At 42.3% G+C, this 13533-nt stretch overlaps 1 non-coding gene across 1 annotated transcript; it reads right to left on the reverse strand.

Annotated features, from left to right (window-relative positions):
* Positions 1 to 1042: 1042 nt before the first annotated feature.
* On the reverse strand, positions 1043 to 1219 carry LOC122490711. Its single transcript, XR_006299244.1, has one exon. It is a non-coding gene; the product is annotated as a U11 spliceosomal RNA (small nuclear RNA).
* Between the last annotated feature and the right edge of the window lie 12314 nt (positions 1220 to 13533).

The following is a 13533-nucleotide window of genomic DNA, read 5'->3' on the forward strand; positions in this document are numbered from 1 at the left end:
AGAAGCTCTCCGATGGCCATTAAGCATGCGAAAAGGTGCTAAACTGTCTTAGTTATCAGAGAAATGGGAAAAGATACACTGTACTAAACACTTATTAGGTTAATTAAAGGATTAATACAGCCCTCTCATACAGGGCTGGTGGGCATGTAAATTGGTACAACCACCTGGGAAAACTGTTTGGCAGTATTTACTAAAATTGAACATTCTCTATGACCCAGCATTTCCTAAGCATATGCCCATCAGAAATATGCACATATATGCATCAAAAAAGATATATGTACAGGGGTGCCTGGGTGGCTCAGTTGGTTAAGCATCCAACTCTTGATTTCAGTTCATGTCATGATCTCATGGTTTGTGGGTTCATGACCCACATTGGGCTCTGTGCTGACAGTGCAGAACCTGCTTAAGATTCTCTCTCTTTCTCTCTCTTCCCTTCCCCAGCTCACACACGTGCTCTCTCTCTCTCAAAAATAAATATGTAAACATTTAAAAAAAAAGACACATACATAAAAATTCTGGAAATGGATAGTGTTGATAGTTGCACAACATTGTGAGTATACTTAATGCCTTTGAATTGTACACTTAAAAATAGTTAAAAAGTTAAATATTATGTATGTTTTCCCACAATAAAAATGACATACAAAAACGTTCTTATGGCATTATTTATAATAGTTGAGATTTCAACTGTATAATGAACACATTGTAGTATATTCATACAATGGAATACCATATAGCAATGCAAAAAATAGACTATAGTTATATGCAATAATTATATGAATTTCACAGATTCAATGTTGCATCAAAGAAGCCAGACACACAAAAAATACAAACTGTATGATTTTATTTATACTGGGTTCAGAAAGCAGGCAAAATTAATTATGAGGTTTGAAGTTCAATGGTTACATGAGGGGGGCTTCTGGAATCCTGAGAATGTTCTATTTCTTGACCAAGATGTGTTCACTTTGTGATAATTCATCAAGCTAAACACTTAGGATTTGTGCACTTTTCTGTATATAGGTTTCAATTTTAAAAGTTTGTAAAAAGGGGCACCTGGTTGCCTAGTCGGTTAAGCATCTGACTTTTTTTTTTCTTTCAGGACCAATGATCACAAGCTGCCTGGGTACCAAAAAATTATGCTTCTGAAATCTCTTGATGTCAATTCCGCACGAAGAGCAATGGAGCTGCCCTATGTGTGCCACTCACAATAGAAGCCCTTTTTTAAGCATCTGACTCTTAATATCAGCTGAGGTCATGATCTCACTGTCATGGGATCAAGCCCCTTCTCACACACTGAGCAAGGAGACTGCGAGGTTTCTCTCTCTCCCTCTCTCTCTGCCCCTCCCCCTCTCTCTATCTCTCACAAAATAAATAAATTTTAAATAAACAAATCAACCAACCAACAAATAAATAAACAAAAAGTTTACAAAAAGGAGATGAAGACACAGTCCCTGCTCTCATATAACTTAAGGTCAAGATGAGTTGTATGAGAGTCGTATGCTTTATTAATAAACAAACAAACATAAAATTACAACCGTGATAAGTATGATGAAATAAAAGGCATGGGATGGTCTGAGAACATATACTAAGGAGATCTGACATGGCCAGAGAAGTTAAAGAGGGCTTCCCAAATAAGTGATGTTGGTGTTGAGTTCTGAAGATGAGAAGGAGGCAGAAGTGGAGGGTAAAGCCTTCTAGGTAGAGGGAACCCTTTATCTGGGACTTCCCGATATTTTCATTTTTCATTGTCCTTGGCTCTGTCCACTCTAGTCACCTAGTCAGTCTGTACCTATTCCTGCTCAGGACTGAGGGGAATAATTTCTTTTCTTTTCTTTTTTAATGTTTATTTATTTACTTTTGAGAGACAGAGAGCGCAAGCAGGGGAGGGATAGAGAGATAGAGGGAGACACAGAATCAGAAGCAGACTCCAGGCTCTGAGCTGTCAGTGCAGAGCCCGATGAAGGGCTGGAACTCACAAACTGTGAGATCAAGACCTGAGCTGGAGTCGAACGCTTAACCGACTGAGCCACCCAGGTGCTCCAGGACTGAGAGGAATAATTTCTTGACACACTTGTAACCCATTCCTGACGTGAGGTTTGGAAACAACTTGCAAGTTACACAAATTACAGAGCTTTTTTTATTCTTGAATGGTTTGAGAGTAAATTGCTACCTATTGCCCCACTGTTTCTGAGTACTTCAGTAGGTGTTTCCTAAAGTAAGGACATTATCTTACATAACTCCCATACAATATAGATTAACATTGATAAAGAACAACCACTTAACTTGCAGACTCTGCTCAAGAGCCTCTGGTTGTCCCCAAAAGATCCAGATCATAATCATAACACTGCATTTAAGTTTTATATCTCTTTAGTCTTATTCATCAGGAACAGTTCATTTCTTTGCTTGACATTCATGACCTGACCTTTTAAAAGATTATTTTAAAATATTTAAAAGCCACCAGGGCACCATGGTGGCTCAGTTGTTTAAACGTCCAACTTAGGCTCAGGTCATGATCTCATGGTTTGTGAGTTCGAGCCCCACATCAGGCTCGACACTGGTGATGAAGAGCCTGCTTGGGATTCTCTCTCTCTACCTCTCTCTGCTCCTCCCCCACATTCTCTCTCTCTCTCTCTCTCTCTCTCTCTCTCTCTCTCTCTCTCTCTCAAATAAATAAATAAACTTTTTTAAAATTTAAAAAAAATAATTAGATCTTTAAAAACAAAAAAGATTATAGGCCAGTTATTTTATGTGTCTCAATTTGGTTTTGCTGGGATTTCCTTGTGGTTGGATTCACACTATATATCATTGGTAGGAATACTATAGAAGGGATGATATGTTCCTCTCATTGCATCCCATCAGGTGGTGCAAGACTTCAAATGTTCCTTTATAGTGCTGATAAGGTGAACTTTCCCATCACCTGAGGAAGGTGATATCTGCCAGGCTTATCTACTGTGCAGTTTCTCTTTTTTTAGGAATTTGTTAAGTATTTTGCATAGAAGCATTTGAAACTATAATTGTCCTGTTCATTATATAATCCATTCATTCATTTATATCACTATTGGCTTATGGTTTTCGATTATATTCAATGAACTGTAATCTGTTACTATCATTATTTATTTTGATCCTCAAAGTGTCTTCAATTTAGCTAGTGAGAGCCCATTCTGTGTTCTTTTGATACATTTCCATTACTCTTTGAGTACTTCCTTTTTTGGGGGCACAACAAAATGTTCAGCCTATCTTGTACTTTCCTTCTTTCCAGTGGTGGAGTCAGCCATTCCTGCAAGAAGCCCTTTCAGTGAGACATAATACTTAGAATCCAAGATCTACGAAGTTGGTGTGTTCGTTGCTATAGGAGTGTTGCCACTTCTTGGCCTTCTCAGTGCACAGAACTAGAAAATGTATATATACGCGTATACATTTACATATCTACCTATCTTATTTATCTTATCTTTTTTTAAGTTTATTTATTTATTTTGAGAGGGTGGGGGGAAGGGGCTGAGAGAGAGGGAGAGAGAGAATTCCAAGGAGCATTAGCACTGTCAGTGCGAAGCCTGACTCTCAGTTGGAACTCACGAACTATGAGAACCTGAGCCGAAACCAAGAACTGGATGCTTAACCCACTGAACCACCCAGGCTTCCCTTCGTTATCTCATCTCATCTTATCCTATCTATCTCCTTTTTTAAAAAAAAAAATTGTTTAATGTTTACATATTTTTGAGAGACAGAGACAGAGTGCTAGCAGAGGAGGGGCAGAGAGAGAGGGAGACACAGAATCTGAAACAGGTTCCAGGCTCTGAGCTGTCAGCACAGAGCCCGATGCAGGGCTCAAATCCATGAACTGCAAAATTATAACCTGAGCCAAAGTTGGACGCTTAACCGACTGAGTCATCCAGACACCCCTATCTATCTCCTTCTTGAATAACATGGGTTCACAATGATATCTCTAATTACAGTATGACTCCACAGGGCTCCATCTAGTTTCCTCCCCTTCCATACTTGCTTTTCTCTTCTGCAACACTGAGAAACTTGGATCCTTAACGACTTTACTTATTTATCAGCCTTTCTGCTTGTAACCAGTCTCCCATTGCTATCACCACCCCTTCCCTTGTGCCGATACCCTTTTCTCAATCCACTTGGACTCTGACACCCTGTGCCAGGGTGATGTGTGAACACCCTCCTATGACATCCCACATAGGGCCACCACATTCTTTCCCTTAGGGGCTCTAACACCAATCCCAGGCTACCCTTGCCTAGACAACCTCCTTACCTTGTTGCACACGACAAGCCCAGTGATTCTTTCTCTGAGTAAGTTCCTACCTAACATCCATGCCGCCTTTATGGGTTGAATTGTGTCCCCCAGAAAAAGCTGTTGGAGTCCCCCCAGTACTTCAGAACGTGACCTTACTTGGGGATAGGAATGCCCGAAATGCCACCAGATTATTTGCTTTCAAATGGTTAATTTTTTGTTATGTGAATGTTACTTCAATTTAAAAAGAAAAGACAATGAAGGAATTAAAAAGGCAAATATTTAGGGACAAAAGGAGTAAGAGGACTGGTGAGAACAGACAGGAGATGCTGACAAAATTTAGGAAAATGGAAAGTAAATGGTGATGGGTAACTGACTCAGCAAAGCAGAAACAGGCGTGCAGGGAGGTAGCCAAAAAGAGACCTGATGATTCATACACACAATTCTCACGATCCTAGAGACCTCAGGTACCTCTGATGGTGGGAGGGGAGGTGGTGCTGAAACAGTAAAACTGGGGTTCAAGTTGGTATAATAAGTAGTTGGACCCTTTGACCTCTTCCTCTAGCCCACGTAGCCAGACAGCTGCACCTTCCCTTCCCCAACAGTTGGGAGCAGTCTCCACAGTAGACCAATCTCCACAGCAGAGCATGGTGATGAGATAGCATACTGAAAAACAGGACAAAAGTCTGGCAAGACCTTCCAGTCCTTTTTTTAACCAGCTTCCAGAATGCAGGCAGGCAGGAAGCCTATATTCCTAGCCAAGAGACTGGAGGACTTTCCCTTGAAGAGATCGAATCACCCCCAGAGAAAATGTCTATAGACACCAACGTTTGGGGCACTCTGCAATGATACCGACTTGCCCACAAGCCCACACCATGGAGCCATAGTTACTCAGCTTCTTAGTGCCTCTCTCTTAAATACAAATGACAGCCAAGGATCACCCATTGAGAACCACCTATAGGCTAAACATCAGGAAAAAAAAAAAAAAAAGAAAGAAAGGAAGGAAAAAGAAACTCAAATGGAACAGAAGAAGTGGGCCAAAAGAAATTTAAAACTAAAAGTAACAATATCCCCCAAAAGACATGAGATGATATTGCAATCATGAACCAAGTGAAATGGACTATAAAAATGAAATCATAGGGGCACCTGGGTGGCTCAGTTGGTTAAGTGTCTGACTTCAGTTCAGGTCATGATCTCACGGTTCGTGGGTTTGAGCCTCACATTGGGCTCTGTGCTGCAGCTTAGAGCCAGGAGCCTGCTTCAGATTCTGTGTCTCCCTCTCTGCCCCTCCCCTGCTCATGCACGCGCATACACGGGGTCTCTCTCTCAAAAATAAATAAAAACATTAAAGAAATGAAATCAAAAAGGGTATTTGAAATTAAAACATTATTGGGCAAAATAACAATTTAAATTGAAGAATAGAATTTAAGGACAAGAAAATCTCCTAGAAAGTGGGACAAATGTGGGGCGCTTGGGTGGCTCAGTCAGTTAAGCATCTGACCTCAGCTCATGTCATGATCTCACAGACGGGCTCTTGAGTTTGAGCTCAGTGTTGGGCTCTGTGCTGACAGCTCAGAGTCTGGAGTCTGCTTTGGATTCTGTGTCTCCCCCTCTCTCTGCCCCTCCCCTGCTTGTGCTCTGTCTCTCTGTCTCTCAAAATTAAATAAATAAACATTAAAAAAAAGTGGAACAAATGCCAAAGAGATGGACAATGGGGAAAAATAAGACTATAAGATTAGATAATCAGTTCAGGAAATCTTACATCTGACTATTAGAAATTCCAGAGAGATCAGAGATAAAGGAGGGGAAGAAATTATCAAAAAATATAATAATAATAATACATAAAAATTCCCAGAACTGAAGGATGAGTCTTTAAATTCTAAGGCTCTCTGAGTTCCCAATACAATGAATCTAAAAGACCCATCTAAAGAGTACCAGAAGTTTCAGAACGCTGACAATAAAGAGAATATCCTACAATCTTCCAGACACAAAAAGAGGCCATGTATAGAGAGGTTAGGGATCAGAGTGGTATTCAGCTTCTCAGTAGGTACAATGTAGCAAAAATCTTGAGTGAAAAATGATTTTCTTCTTTTTTTTTTTATGTTTATTTTTGAGAGAGAGAGAGAGATAGAGAGTGAGCGGGGGTGGGGGGCAGAGAGAGAGGGACAGAGGATCTGAAGCAGGCTCTGCACTGACAGCAGAGAGCCCGATGTAAGGCTCAAACTCACAAAACATGAGATCATGACCTGAGACAAAGTCGGATGCTTAACCAACTGAGCCACCAGGCACCCCTGAAAAATGATTCTCAACTTAGACCTGACACCCAGCTAAACTATCTGTGGTAGCTTTGCAAAGAGGGCTCCCAATGAACTACACTTCCTAATGATTATACCCTTGGGTAGTTCCTTCCAACTCTAGATGCAGGCTGGTCTATGACTCACATTAACCAATAGAACATGGTGGAAATGACACTGGGCCAGTTCTGTTCCTGGCCTTTAAAAGGACTGGCAGTTTTGACTTCCTCCCTTTTGGAAAGCTTTTGCTTTGAACAGCCTAAGGTGCTATGCAGGAAGTCCAGCAGTCCACTGGAGAGGCCAATCTATGTGGAGTGAGACTACAGAGAGAATGAGAGAAAGAGAAGAGAGACAGATTATAAGGAATTGGCTCACATAGTTATGGAGGTCCAGAAGTCCCAAGATCTGCAGTCAGCAAGTTGGAGATCCAGGACACCCAATGGTAGAGTTCTAGTCCAAAATGCCAGCAGGCCAATGTTTCAGTTGAGCCTGAAGGCAGAAAAAAAAAACTGATGTCCTAGCTCAAACAGGCAGCTGTTCCCTCTTACTTGCAGGAGGATCAGCTTTTTTGCTCTAGTTAGGCCTTCAACTGATTAGATAAGCCCACTCACATTAGGGAGTACAATCTGTTTTACTCAGTCTATGGATTCAAATGTTATCTCATCCAAAAACACCCTCACAGACACGGCCACAGTAATTTTTGACCAAATATCTGGGCACCTCATGACCCAGTCAAGTTGACACATAAAATTAACCATCACAGAGATTTTGTCATTAGTCAAAGTTTATCTGTCAAATGCTCTCTTCCCTTAGAATGAGGTATTTCCCAAGGATGTTCCCTATACTAGTTTATCAGGCCCTTGCCACTGGTTCATCAGACCACTGGCTAGAATCAATCTCAGAAGTAGACATAGGTTGGATATCCTTTAGATTATTAGTGGTTATATGAGCTAAGTTCTGAGGAATTAATAATTATACCTCAACTTTCTTGTCCTCAAAGAGCTTACGGTCAAGTAAGGACCAAGAAATAGTAGCTTCAGAAATTAAATTATAATATTCTTCATATGGTATACCATAATTTGTTGTGCTCTTCACAGTGATTTATCCTTCTCTGGAAACTGCCTCCCCCAAAGAGATATGTCATTTCTAATCATGTTTGTGCTCTATAGTCAGAATTGACTGAAACATAGATAGATATCTGATTTTAGTTAAGCCAATCATTTAGTCTCTCCTGGGAGTTTTAACAGTGAGAGACACCAATGCACAGAACTGTTACAAGCCGAGTCACATCAGTGACAATGGTGTAAATAACTCCAGCTGCTTATATTCCAGAAGTTGTGCTGGCTCCTTTTCTTCTCAAGATCTAGCTGTTAAAACTTTAGTTGGATTTCATGAGATAAGTCTGGAATTAATCCTGGATGACTCTTTTCTAATACCACCAAGCAATTCTCCAATTCTCAGTGGACACCACCTAGATGTCCTACAAATTTAACTCAGTTCTAACACTATCCACCTGGAGATGATGTCAAATCCCATGGGGTCAGGGCTCCATCCCACAAGACTGCTCCTACCTCATGGGGCACCTGGGTGGCTCAGTTAGTTGGGCATCCGACTTCGGCTCAGGTCATGATCTCATGGCTTATGAGTATGAGCTCCACGTCCGGCTCTGTGCTGACAGCTCAGAGCTTGAAGCCTGCTTCAGGTTCTGTCTGTCTGTCTGTCTGTCTGTCTCTCTCTCTCTGCCCCTCCCCCTCTCAAGCTATGTCTCTCTTTGTCTCTCTGTCTCTCAGGGGTGCCTGGGTGGCTCAGTTGGTTGAGCGTCCGACTTCAGCTCAGGTCATTATCTCACAGTCTGTGAGTTCGAGCCCCACATCAGGCTCTGTGCTGACAGCTCAGAGCCTGGAGCCTGCTTTGGATTCTGTGTCTCCCCCTCTCTGCCTCTCCCCTGCTCATGCTCTGTCTCTGTCTCAAAAATAAATCAAAACATGGGGCGCCTGGGTGGCGCAGTCGGTTAAGCGTCAGACTTCAGCCAGGTCACGATCTCGCGGTCCGTGAGTTCGAGCCCCGCGTTGGGCTCTGGGCTGATGGCTCAGAGCCTGGAGCCTGTTTCTGATTCTGTGTCTCCCTCTCTATCTCTGCCCCTCCCCCATTCACGCTCTGTCTCTCTCTGTCCCAAAAATAAATAAACGTTGAAAAAAAAATTAAAAAAAAAATAAATCAAAACATTAAAAAAAATTTTTTTAAATAAATAAACACTAAAAAAAAGAGAGACTACTTTCACTTCAGATGCCATTCACAAGTCCAGGCTGTCACCTGTGCTTCTGACTAGCTGTAATTCAGGGGGTCCAGTAACCCCCTCTTGAGATTAGATAATTTTTTGGAATGGCTTGCAAAGATCAAGGGAACACTTACTTACATTTACCAGTTTATTATTTTTTTTTAAGTTTATTTAGTTTGAAGATGGCGGGGGGGGGGGGCAGAGAGAAAGGGAGAGAGAAAAAATCCCAAGCAGGCTCCTCACCATCAGTGCTCAGAGCCCAATGCAGGGCTCAAACCCATGAACCACAAGACCATAACCTGAGCTGAAATTAAGACTTAGATGCCCAGCTGACTGAGGCACCCAGGCACCTGCATTTACTAATTTTTTATAAAGAGTATTGGGGCGCCTGGGTGGCACAGTCGGTTAAGCGTCCGACTTCAGCCAGGTCACGATCTCGTGGTCCGTGAGTTCGAGCCCCGCGTCGGGCTCTGGGCTGATGGCTCAGAGCCTGGAGCCTGTTTCCGATTCTGTGTCTCCCTCTCTCTCTGCCCCTCCCCCGTTCATGCTCTCTCTCTCTCTGTCCCAAAAATAAATAAAAGTTGAAAAAAAAATTAAAAAAAAAAAAAATAAAGAGTATTATAAGTAATACAGATGGACAGCCAAATGAAAAGTTGCATAACAGTGAGGTCCAGAAGGGTCCTGGGCAAAAGAAGTTGTGTCTTCATGGAACTGGGGTGCACCACCCTCCCAGCATGTAGATGTGTTTACCAACCAGGAAATTGATCAAATCTCATAATTAAAGAGTTTATAGAATTTAAGCTGCAGCCCTTCTCCTTCCTCTTTCCAGAGGTCAGTGGGTGGGGCTGAAAGTTATAACTTTCTAATCACTTGGTCTTCAGATGACCAGCCCCATTTTAAGGCTATCTGGGGGTCCCACTCTAAGTCACCTTAGCATAAAGTCAAGTGTGCTTATTGGGGCTCCTTATGAATAGCCAAAACACTCCTATCAGGAATTTCCAAGGGTTTTAGGGACTTTGTGCTAGAAACTGGGGGAGAAGGCCAAATATATTTCTTATGACACACAACAACCTAATAACCTTCTGTATTAGTCAGGGTTCTCCAGAGAAACAGAACCAACAGGATGTAGATATATATAGAGATTTATTTTAAGGAATTGGCTCATGCAGTTGTGATGGCTTGGCAAGCCCAAAGTCTGCAGGGGAGGCCAGCAGGCTGGAGACCCATGGAAGAGTCTAAAGGCCGTCTGCTGGCAGAATTCCTTCTTGCTTGGGGACGTCACTTTGTTCTATTAAGGCCTTCAACTGATTGCATGAGGCCTACCCATATTACAGAAGCAATCTGCTTTATCCAAAATCCACCCATTTAAATGTTAATCTCATCCAAAAAACACCTGCACAAAGACATCCAGAATAATGATTGTCTAAATACCTGGGCACCATGGCTAAGCCAAGTTGACACATAAAATTAACTATCACACCTTCTAATTGATTCCATTTTTAGTTTAACTTAGCTCAATTGGTACTGTAATTTGCAAAAAGAAAAAAAAATTAAATATCCCTGAATTGTTGAAAACTCTAATCATAATAGCTGCCAGGAACACTGTTATGTTTTGATCTATACAGATGAGTAAGACACAGTCCCTCTCTTTGAGAAGCTCATAGGGTTTGGGGGGTGTTTTTTGGTTTCTTTCTGTAGAGTTCAAAATATCGTAGCTGAGGAGCAGGAGTGCAGGAGCACTTGGCTCCAGGGGTCCCAAACACATCAGGTTTGGCTACTTGCCACTGACAAAATCCAAAGGCAGAGGGATGAGTAGTGGTGAAATAAGACAGGAATTTATTTCCGTTCAAGACAGGGGCGCTTGGGTGGCTCAGTCGGTTAAGCATCTGACTCTTGGTTTCGGCTCAGGTCATGATCCCAGAGTGGTGGGATCGAGCCCTGTGTTGGGCTCTGTGCTGAGTGTGAAGCCTGCTTAACAGTCTCTCTCTCCCTCACCCTGTCCCCCTCCTCTGCTCCAACTCTCTCGCTCTCTCTCTCTAAAAAAAAAACGGGGGGGGGGGTTATTTCAGTAAGGCCCACCCCAGGAAGGCCCCAAACTGGCATCTCAAAGACTGTCTCCAAAGTGCTAAAAATACTTCCTGGTTTATGTAAGAAAAATGTGGGACAAAGGTCAGTGGGTACATGCAGGTGGGCAGGTGGATTATGGTCTTGGAGTCAGTCACACAGGGTCTTGGTGGCTCAGGGCAGTCCTTATTGCTTGAGGGGTAGTTTCAGTTCCCATCAGGGGATGCTTTGCCCATAGGGTCTTTTGCCTGAGTTATGTAAGCTGGAAAGAAGAACTTAACCAATTAGAAAGTACAAACTGAGGTCAAAATGGGGGTAGTTGAAGTTCTCTTTCATTATCAGTAAAAAAACACATGGGGCACCAGGTGGCTCAGTTGGTTGAGCATCCGACTCTTGATTTCGGCTCAGGTCATGATCCTGGGGTTGTGGGACTGAGCATTGGACTCTGTGCTGAATGTGGAACCTGCTTGAGTTTCTCTCTCTCCTTCTGCTCCTCTCCCCCCATTCGTGCGCTCTCTCTTAAAAAAAAAAAAAATCTTGAGGTGGTGAATCATTAAGTCCAATTGTTGCAAACAGGAGTTTTGTATATGGAGACCTCTTTGAGGACTGGGACGTCAAAGAAGGCTACATTCCTTTGTCCTGAGAAAAGTTTACATTGCAATGTTCTTGGTGATTCTCTGGGCACCCAAGAGACAATCTGGCTTGAATGCTGGACTTTTAGAAGGAAGCAGGCAAACACGCATTTGGAGAAGAGCTTGGTCTCAGTCTGGTGAAAAACCCTGCATCTCAGTGTAAGGAATTTAGAATTTTCCCTGTTAGTAGTGGGGAAGTCTTTGGACATTTCTGCCTGATAAAATAAAGTGATCTACCCTTTCTGTGTTTTAGGAAGAGGAAATTGGTAGGTGTGAAGAGAGAGGGGGAGGGATAAGGCAAGCCGGGAGGCTGTGTCAATCAGGGTGTTTAGCTGTAAGTGAGACATCTCAACTCTGGCTAACTTAAGCAGAAAATAAAATGATTGAAAGTAAATTGTGCAGTTCACAGTGTTGATGGGAAAGGCTCAGAAAATCCCTCCTGCTGCCTATTATCCACATGCATTCTTCTCTTATACTTAGTCTTCCAGAAAGTAATTCTATTCAGCAACGTTAGATATTCCTTATACAAATGAAATCACCCACTACCTCCTCGCAAAAAGACAACTTCAGGTTTCAGTAGTCACTGCACCCAGCTCCAAGTCCAGTGTCTGTTGATGCCTACTTCCCTCCTAGCTCTGTCCAGGCTCATCCTGATACTTCTGTAGACTAACTTGTAAAGTTATCAATCACCATTTATGGCATTTATGTTTTCCAAAAAGTGGGAAAGTAGGGGGCCTGGGCTGGCTTGGTCGGTGGAGCATGTGACTCTTGATCACATGAGTGATCAAGCCCCATGAATTCGAGCCCCATGTTGGGTGTAAAGATTATTTAAAAATATGGGAATGCAAGCTGGTGCAGCCAATCTGGAAAACAGCATGGAGGTTCCTCAAAAAACCAAAAATAGAACTATCCTATGACCCAGCAATTGTACTACCCGGCATTTATCCACGGGATACAGGTGTGCTGTTTCGAAGGGACACATGTACCCCCATGTTTATAGCAGCACTATCAACAATAGTCAAAGTATGGAAAGAGCCCAAATGTCCATCGATGGATGAGTGGATAAAGAAGATGTGGTATATACATACAATGGAGTATAACTCGGCAATCAAAAAGAATGAAATCTTGCCATTTGCAACTACATGGATGGAACTGGAGGGTATGATGCTAAGTGAAATTAGTCAGTCAGAGAAAGACAAAAATCATATGACTTCACTCATATGAGGACTTTAAGGGACAAAACAGGAACATAAGGGAAGGGAAACAAAAATAATATAAAAACAGGGAGGAGGACAAAACAGAAGAGACTCATAAATATGGAGAACAAACTGAGGGTTATGGGAGGGGTTGTGGGAGGGCGGATGGGCTAAATGGGTAAGGGGCACTAAGGAATCTACTCCTGAAATCATTGTTGCACTAGATGCTAACTAATTTGGATGTAAATTTTAAAAAATAAAAAATAAAATTTAAAAATAAATAAATAAATGCTTAAAAAATAAAAGTAAAATAAAATAAAATAAAATAAATAAACTTTTCTTAAAAAGTGGGAAGGGAGGGGCACCTGGGTGGCTTAGTCGGTTGAGCGTCTGACTTCAGCTCAGGTCATGAGCTCACGACTCTTGAGTTCAAGCCCCGCATCAGGTTCTGTGCTGACAGCTCAGAGTCTGGAGCTTGCTTCAGATTCTGTGTCTCCCTCTCTCTCTGCCCCTTCCCCCACTCACACTCTGCCTCTCTCTCTCTCAAAAATAAATAAGCATTGGGGCGCCTGGGTGGCGCAGTCGGTTGGGCGTCCGACTTCAGCCAGGTCACGATCTTGCGGTCCGTGAGTTCGAGCCCCGCGTCGGGCTCTGGGCTGATGGCTCAGAGCCTGGAGCTGTTTCCGATCCTGTGTCTCCCTCTCTCTCTGCCCCTCCCCCGTTCATGCTCTGTCTCTCTCTGTCCCAAAAATAAATAAACGTTGAAAAAAAAATTTTTTTTAAAAAAATAAATAAATAAATAAATAAGCATTAACAAATATTTTTT

This window comes from Prionailurus bengalensis, chromosome B2 (assembly GCF_016509475.1).
Source record: "Prionailurus bengalensis isolate Pbe53 chromosome B2, Fcat_Pben_1.1_paternal_pri, whole genome shotgun sequence".
In the NCBI taxonomy this organism is placed as follows: Eukaryota; Metazoa; Chordata; class Mammalia; order Carnivora; family Felidae; genus Prionailurus; species Prionailurus bengalensis.